The sequence below is a fragment of the Macrobrachium rosenbergii genome, chromosome 44 (genome assembly GCF_040412425.1).
Source record: "Macrobrachium rosenbergii isolate ZJJX-2024 chromosome 44, ASM4041242v1, whole genome shotgun sequence".
In the NCBI taxonomy this organism is placed as follows: Eukaryota; Metazoa; Arthropoda; class Malacostraca; order Decapoda; family Palaemonidae; genus Macrobrachium; species Macrobrachium rosenbergii.
Window position 1 is genome coordinate 10,813,004 of NC_089784.1, and position 10,265 is coordinate 10,823,268.

The window sequence follows — 10,265 nt, forward strand, 5'->3', positions numbered from 1 at the left end:
AATGACTTGGAACAAGTCATACAACGCCTGTAGGTCGTCTTGCTTAACTAGCTTTGACAAGCCAATGAAGAAATCACACGTAAATATGATCATCTGCCAAATACGGCTCTTGACAAACAGAATGATCTACGCCTCCGATTTCACGGTAGGAGACTGGTGAATTCTGCGATATTTCTGCGCGCACACACATGCACACACACACACACACACACACACATACACACATACATATATATATATATATATATATATATATATATATATATATATATATATATATATATATATATATATATATATATATATATATATATATATATATATATATATATATATATTATATATATATATATATAATATTCATACAAATACTTATCAAATTTGCTTTGCCGCTAAAACATTCATTTACGTAGTACAGTCCACGAAGAAAAAATATAAACAATCCCTACGTAATATCAGAAACTCAAATTTATTCATACACATTTAACCTTATCCACATGCAGATACACTGTACGTACTGGCGAGTATGATTTCAAAGAAAAATTATTATTTTAATCATTTTAATTCTTAAAGTACGACTTCTGATGTTCTTTTTAATGAGAGACAAAGAAAATGCTTCAAAACACGAGGTGAGCGGGAAGAGTAATGAATGCTACTCGTCACTGAAAAGTGCATTTTGACCTTCGGCAACAGGCCCACTGCTGAAAGAAGCACCGGTTCCATTGTTATTTAAAGAACAATGTTCGTGAGCGCATTTTTCTACAGCGAAAATGAATATTTACCGAATTGCTACAACAACCTATTTAAATGTCTAAATCTACGCTAAATGTAGATTTCTCTATTGGTCAAACTGAGGTTTCGAGTCAAGAGGTTTTAGGAGAGAAGCTGTTCCACTGCCTTCATTGGCAGCCTATACGCAACGAAAAATCGCTGACCTGCGGCAGCCATTTTGAAATTCGCCGCTGAAATTCTAATGCCAGCCGTTATTGGGTTCTTTCAAGACTCACTTAACAATAAAGTGGATTTTTTACTTTTGCATTGGTGTTCTCATCATGCAGCTGCGCAGTAGCCCCCACTTTACTTTTGAGAGTGGTGCGCGCGTCCGTCCTTCTGTGCACGAGAGAGAGAGAGAGAGAGAGAGAGAGAGAGAGAGAGAGAGAGAGAGAGAGAGAGAGAGTCACCTTAAAAGTATAGGATCCTAACACACGAAAACATGTCGGGTGAATCTCTGAATCTATCAATCCCCTCTATCATAAGTTATGTAGGTGAATGACCAGTAAATGAATGTTCTATGAAATCTGTCTTTTGCATGGGATAAGGATAACCTTCGATGAGGAGATATACATGTTAAATATCGCAGTCAATCGCAACGCAATATAATGAATGTGTAATGATCCTTAACCGTCTTATTAAAGAAACGATTTGAACGACCTAAACGCTAACGGCCAGCCTTTTCTTGAAATAAGCAAATATTAGCGAATCATAATTCACCGAATCCAAAGCTAGGCCCAATGATTTTCATCTGAATGACAGCACCGCTTCAAACCGGAATATTTTTTGCGCGGGAAACCAGACGTGACCTTTACTCGTTCTCTTGCAGCCAAAGGCTACATCTGGATTTACCGCCGTTTATGGCAATCACGCACCAAAGCTCTTATTGCTTGTGCATGAATATTCCTTTAAACACAAAGCCTTTCCCTTCATTTCGCAGCTGAGGATTTCGGAAAATGACACGATCGTTGGCGGTTGGCAGATCCCAAAATGGGGATTCATGTAAGAGATGCATTAGTGGAGGGACCAATCCCATCAGCAGCGTGCTTCATACGTACGAAATCATTTCAGTGTCGACTACTCTCATACAATTTACTAGAAATGAAGACATTAATACGCAAAAGAAAATGAACGAACTTACATTTTCCATAATTCTGTTTCAACGCAAAAATTCATAAGGACCAAATATACTAATGTCTCATTTCGTCTTTGGAAGAGTATGGAATTTCAGCCAAAGGCCAAGCGCTGGGACCTATGAGGTCATTCTGCGCTGAAACCGAAATTGACAGTAAAAAGGTTTGAAAGGTTTAACAGGAGGAAAGCCTTGCAGTTGCACTGTGAATCAATTGTTAGGAGAGGGTGGAAAGTAAGATGGAAGATAGAGAATATGAACGGAGGTACAGCAAATGGAATGAAAAATATTGCAGCTAGGGCCGAAAGGACGCTGCAAAGAACCTTTAAGTAATGCCAACAGCGCACCACAGTGGAACAGAATAGGAAAACGACACATTCGGTATCAATATATATATATATATATATATATATATATATATATATATATATATATATATATATATATATATATATATAAATATATATATATATATATATATATATATATATATATATATATATATATATATATATATATATATATATATATATATATATGCTTTAATATTCCGCCCGATTCAAAAAACAAGGATGAGCATTTAAGATCAGAAGTTGGTTTTGTAGGCAACAGAATGATTTTGCTTGTATTCCAAAAATTATAATGTCTCGATATGAAATAGTTTCAGAAATCGTACCGCCTTAAACATCCTTCCATTAGTTTACAACAAAATTTTGATTTTCTTTCGTAGATCTTAATTACTCATTTCATTCTTCGACCGATCTTCATCTGTCATTCATATTTATTCCTTCAACTTCATGTAATTTATATTGTTTGGAGTCTCTGTTGTCTATCAATATATTAATGCTATCATTTACTTTAAAGCAAAAGTATAAATTTTCAATCAGATCTCTTTCTCACCAGTACCATAATACTTATCGATAAATTCAAATAAAAAGATAATCCCAAAACGTATTTTCCTTTCCTTTTACCGTTAACAATGGCATATTTTGATAAAACATTTGCCACTTTTTGTGAACGTTAATTTCATTTAGCAAGGAACTGTGCAATTAATAACGCATATTCAGAATCTGTAACAATACAAACAATATAAACAAGAAACTACGGAAAATCCTGTTACCTTATAAAATTAAAGTTTTAAACCTGCTAAGAAAAATACAGTTAAATTTTAACAATGGCGCAACCCGATTACTAAACCACTAATATTGTCTCATCCTGAACTTCTATGGACCATCTTTTGTCAAATAAAATTACACAAACAACATCACTGACAACTGCCTCTCAGTCGTGATAACTTATCCGAAGTACGGTCCCATTAATACAGTAACAAATATAGAAATAATACAGAAATCGGACACCAGCAAGATCAGATGCATAAGGTAATTTTGTATCGACATATTTCCAGGAATAGGTGGCTAGGTTATTCCTTTGAAACAACACTCCCTACTTATTCCATAAGAAAAAGGCAGACACAATGATTTACAGAAAATTAAGGCAGACACAATGATTTACAGAAAATTACCGCCTAATTACAGCTCAAAACATTCAGTTTTTTTTTTACTTACAGCTATTACCTAATTAAGGACAATCGTATTACTTTTACCTGTCATGTTACATTTACCTAAGATCAACCTTTCTACCACAAAAACACAACCCTTCAAGTTAGACAAAGAGATCAGCAGCAAAAACCATAAATATTCTTCTTTTACTAAAACTTTTCTCTTATGTTGGCTACAGAAACAAGTGAAGTACATACAACACACACACACACACACACACACACATACACACATATATATATATATATATATATATATATATATATATATATATATATATATAGTGTAAATATAGATATTATTGTAAATATATTGATATATATATATATATATATATATATATATATATATATATATATATATATATATATATATATATATATATATATATATATATATATATATATATGTACCTAAGTATGTATTTATGTACACATAAGCACTCACAACCATATATGAATCTAATTTATCATGAGATCCCATGATACATAATACAGAACACATACAACATTCATTTTGCAAGAACAAATTCATTTCGTAAGCACATCTGCATGTTCCAAATTTCGACAGTACATTTTGCAGAATGAAACAGGAATGTTTTAATTTATGAATAAAATATTTATTGAACAAATCAATATCTAGGAAAGTCTTTTTGGATAACCGTGAAAGTTTGACCTTAGATAAATCAGGAAAATTTAGAGCGTTTTAAGACGAACACTTCACGAAAAATGATGTTTTTAAAATCAGTCTCATCGGGTATTTTATCAAAATCAGCATATATACAAAAAGCAAAATGCTACGAGAGAGAGAGAGAGAGAGAGAGAGAGAGAGAGAGAGAGAGAGAGAGAGAGAGAGAGAGAGTTACTTTTTTTAAATTCAATCCAAACGGTTACCTAACCATCATCGTGGATTGCAACCTACGCTCAGTAACTCTGTTCAAATATCATCGCTGAGGACATGATGACATTATATCCATTTTCGTTTTGTTAAAAAGACTAAAAATACAAACCTGCAAAGTGCCTCCAAGCAACCAATAACATTACAACTTTATTACATTTGCAGGCTCATAAGGGCCTGTAATTTTCTCAAGACTGATTGTAAGCTGGCAATGCCGGCGAGAGCTGGAGCCTAATGATAGGGTGAAGACACAATCATGACCATAAAGTGCTTTGTTTTCAAGGACATTGCTGCAATTCGGCTGGGCGAGCTGACAGTGTCACATAATAATTGTTGGAACAGACACTGAACGGAAGATTTGTGGATATGGAAAGGACACAATACAGCATACTGAGATTACACACACACACACACACATTATATATATATATATATATATATATATATATATATATATATATATATATATATATATATATATATATATATATATATATATATATATATATATACACGCATGCATACATATATACATACATTCTAAATCAAATTAACAAGATATGTAAGATACAATGAAGATACGTAAGAAACACTGCAAACATTGGAAAATTATCAGGTCAATCAAATTATTTATTAATTTCCACTTTGCAACGATGGTTATTCATAAAAATAATGAATTTATTATTAAATATAATGTAAATTTCAACAACCCCCTCCATTCTTAGTTAAAAAATGAATTTATGGAGAAACATAACTGAAAGATTTCAGAAGTTATACACACGTTATAATATGGTCGACGCTATGTTACAGTCACTATATTTAGGATATAACATAAATGTCTAAAAAGAAGCATTAATGTATAGCTACAAAGGATTCGAATAAATATTGCCGACACAGACATTACTATTAACACTAATGCTAAATTAAGCAACATAATACACACAAAAATTACGGTTATTGAGAGTTCTAGATTGCATTCCATTTGTCATTTAAAAAAGATTATGCAAGTTTCTAGGGCAGGGTGCAAAAATGCACCAATACTAATAATGCGATACCTATCTATTTACCTGTTAGTATACATTTGCACATATAAACACGAACACAAAAAATATAAATAAATATATATATATATATTATACATATACATAATAATATATAATATATATATATATATATATATATATATATATATATATATATATATATATATATATATATACATATATATATATTAGATTAGAGAGAGAGAGAGAGAGAGAGAGAGAGAGAGAGAGAGAGAGAGAAAATGTAAAATACATTTGTACATACGTTAAAACTCGGCATACACATACACTAATTTAGACACTATACAACCAAGTCATAATTACATACAAATACAGGCATAACCCAACATACACAAACATTTACACAAGCAACACCAACTGCACAGGAAAGCAGTATGAATGACGCATGCTTATCGTATCAAGCCCGTGAAATGAATCTGATCTTGATACTTCTGAGGGGCGGGGCCAGCTTTCCCCCCTTGAATGATCTATCACCTTTATCAAACGACGTATATCACTTTACATTAATATGGGACGTGATGCTTTCTCAAGTGGCGTTTACCTGCTGGGGATTATCAGCATTGTAAGGACAGCTTATATGCAGAGAGAAACGAACAGAAACTGTTTCCGAGGGATGCTTGGCTATCCGTTCTTTTTTACCTTAGACACCCACGTACGTGTAACCTTTAAGTTGGGGGTAAGAGTCGAAGTAACACCCGAGTCTCTGTCACTGCTTCCCGTTTCGCTTTCTCACATGTTCACCCGGAGATCGATCTAGCTCAAAGGCAAAAGGAAGCGAGAGAGAGAGAGAGAGAGAGAGAGAGAGAGAGAGAGAGAGAGAGAGAGAGAGAGATTGTAAAATACGTAGAATCTTTACTACCGAGCACATACATACATACACCCACTTCTCTCATACATTGGCTTGCTGGACCGAAGCGCCGGTAGTTAAAACCGCTACTCCTGTATCCCCAACCCTCTTGCTATGGACGAGGAAAAAAACATCAAGTTTTATGTTCAGTTGCATAACTGCTCTTCGTGAGTGTCCGTGGCACACATACATAGCTAATCAGCCAAATCCAGTGTACTGTGGTTCAGAACTCCACTAATTTCGAAGTTAACAACTAATGAAAATCATCATATATGGAAGCCCATTACCAGTTTCATCATTTCGAAAATACAAACTATTACATATATATATACATTACCGTAAATCCACATGGCTGCCTTTGATCTGGTTCAAAGGTTGCTTCTTCCTCAAACTTCGAGGAAAATATTCAAAACTGATATTACAAATCGAAAAAGATCAGGAAGCACTACAACGGCAGAGGAAGGGAGGGAGGGAGGGAGGGAGAAGGGTGGGGCACTGTGAAATCGTTTTTCTTTTGCCACAGCGCCCGAGGGTTAGGGGTTACTATGCCCTGTCATAAAAGCTAACAACTTCTTGGGTAGTCGTTATCGTGTAATTTACCACTCAAATTTCTCGAAAATAAAACTTCAGCAAAATATCTGCTATTTCACTTGCACTTGAAAAGAAATATCTTCGCTTTCACAGCTCTGCGTACAATAAAATTCATGTTCCTATTCAAAATCATTGAACTATATAAAAATGAAAACATCTCTTGAATATTCATCAAAAACATGTATTATTTATCGAAATAAAAGTGTGCTTATTTTGAAAGCTCTCTACGTATTCTTGCTGGCTATTCTCAAATGAATGTATCTATTAAAACCGTTGGTTGCTATTTATAAGCATTGGTCTTTAATCTGCCGCTTGTTGTACACCAATTAAGACGCCAGGTATATTACCGACATCCAAACATGAATCGAAAACATTCCTCTTCAAAAGACATCTTTATTTTTTGCACAATGCAAGGCACCGTAAATGTCACGCTTATCATTGAACCACCACTCTAATGCTTTTGTTGGCGGAAGAAAGAATAACAGATTCCGTAATATTAATAACCTCGTCTATTGATGTGGGGACAGAGCACCTGGTCGCACAAACACAAAGGTTGCCTGGCGCTCCTGGACTCGACATCCGTACTCGGCGCGCCAGCGATGCCACCTTTCGGCATGGTTTGGGACGTACCGCATAGCCATAGCTGCCAGGCGTACGAACTATCAAGCGGTTCTGGCGCTGGCAAGGACCTAGGATTACACTCTATTCAAGTTATTGATTCAGCATTTAAACGTATACGCATAACATTTTAATACCTAATTACGAGTAAGGACGTATTTTTCATAACATAACATTGCATAACGATAATAAGATTCTTTAATACCGGACGAATATCTCTTTGATGAGTTAACAAGTTCAAAGATGATACGGAAACGCTAATACAAGCGATATCAGTCTGTGAGCGTGTATGTGTACATATGTGTGGGTCTGTAAAACATGTATGGACATATGTATTTGAATATATATTATATGTATATGTGTGTATCAATAAAGAAATATAATATATATATATATATATATATATATATATATATATATATATATATATATATATATATATATATATATATATATATATGAAGGTTAAAAGTAAACAAATGGGTGCAAGACTTTCGTGGAGTTCGTTTTAAAATGAGCTAATAGACTATATCCTTATCATATCATAAAATTTTAGTCTTTTTATTTTAAATAATTGCTACTTAAACAGCCATCACTTTCAGTTCTAAAAAATATTTTGCGTGTATCAGTAACATATTAACAGAAGAATGTAATATCCAGTTACAAACGAATAAAATTCCATTCTTACTGATATCTTTTGCAAAAGACGTGCGTTAAATTGAGACAAAAAAAAATTAATTTGACCAATCAATAAATATTCTACAGCTTTAGAATCCTGCATTTTATTGTAGTAAGATGTTAGCCAGCGATACACTTTATTTTTTGAAACGCCTAAACAGAATTAATGATTCTGAGCATGACAGTTGTCTGAATCAGCAACAAACGATTATCGCTATGCAAACAGATAATATATGTAATTCGTTTTTAATCACGAGGTTCTTAGACTCAGAAGGCGTGCTTTGCATCGGGGAAGTAAAATCTGGATGTAACGAACCGTAGACTTCTGTTCTATTTGAAACTTTCATCTTTGATTATAATGTAGTACCTAGCGAGGTATCTAGGAATACATATACATATATATATATATATATATATATATATATATATATATATATATATATATACACACATTATATATATGTGTGTGTATGCACATACACACATGTATGTATGTATAGATATGTATATATAAATGTACATATACATTCATACATACATATAGTACATATATATATATATATATATATATATATATATATATATATATATATATATATATATATATATATATATATATGAATCTCTCTCTCTCTCTCTCTCTCTCTCTCTCTCTCTCTCTATATATATATATATATATATATATATATATATATATATATATATATATATATATATATATATATATATATAATATATTGTATATATATATATATATATATATATATATATATATAATTTTTTGATAACTCACAAATATGTATTTTTTTTTCATAACCACAAAATTAATATTAAGCCACAAACATCATTTAACATCGACTTCACTAATGCCTTCATAAAAAACTTATGTAAAAATGGAATTACAATTGGTAAGTGCTTCTGCACCACGGATGGTTCGAACCGTGGCCTGGTTTAGAATCACCGATAGATTGGCTTTGACCACCCGGTTTGAATTATGGCCAGCGCAGAAGCACTTATCAATCATAATTCCGCTTATGCGTTGGCTATTTATCTACGTATAGTGAATTCGATATTCAGCCTCCCCTGCCCCCACACACACACACATTATATATATATATATATATATATATATATATATATATATATATATATATATATATATATGTATGTATGTATGTATGTTCCCCACACACACATATATATGTATGTGTGTGTGTGTGTCGGGCTGAATATCGAATTCACTATACGTAGATAAATAGCCCACACACACACAAACACGCACAGAGAGAGAGAGAGAGAGAGAGAGAGATCATCATAAAAGGGTCATGGTCATTATATAACTGTCAAAAACTCAAATCATGTTAGGAAATCATATAATTTTAGCTTATGTTATCTGAAAATATATTAAATGGCAGAATAGTAAGAAGAATGGGAGTCCGTGAATTACAGTCACTATATGACTATAACACCAGGAAATTTTTTGGTACGAATAAAAATTTATGGATATCTATCGCATTTCAGTTCACCAGAATCAAAAGCATCAGCAAATGTTCAGCATTCAGTACAGAAAAACATATACGGAAATGTGTTTCACAGAAATATAATTCAGATTCACTAAGGGACCGAACCCCGGTCTTTAGAGTGAGTTTCCAGGGCATTATCAATTCGGACACAAAAGTCATAAAAGATGTTGGAACCTAAGCACTACGTACCTGACCTCGAATTGCTAACATTTCACCGTGAGATATGATGGAAATGAACACATGGAAAAGTGTTTCACAGAAATAAATTTCTGACTCACCACGGGACCGAACCCCCGTCTTCCGAGTTTGAGTTCAGGGTGTTAGCGATTCGGATGCAAAGGTCATAAAAGGTGGAACCTAAATACTACGTACCTGAGGTGTTTGCCGGGGCAGGCGCCTAGCACCCAAAATACCAACGAATTTTACCCAGCTCCCCAACCCATCAGCGCTAGGCGCCTGACCAGCAAAAACCTCAGGTATGTAGTATTTAGGTTCCAACTTTTTTTAAGACATTGGCATCCGAACTGCTAATGCCCTGGACTTTCACTCGAAAGACCGGGGTTCGGTCCCGTGGTGAGTACATAC

The 10,265-nt window shown here is 33.5% G+C and overlaps 1 protein-coding gene across 1 annotated transcript in view; it reads right to left on the reverse strand.

Moving 5' to 3' along the window:
• The window catches only part of LOC136829224 (RNA-binding protein MEX3D-like), a 261,260-nt gene extending 253,804 nt beyond the window's left edge, over positions 1-7,456 (reverse strand). The window contains exon 1 of the mRNA XM_067087525.1: positions 7,366-7,456. The gene's annotated coding sequence lies outside the window, so the exon portion shown is untranslated. The remainder of the gene's footprint in view (positions 1-7,365) is intronic.
• Between the last annotated feature and the right edge of the window lie 2,809 nt (positions 7,457-10,265).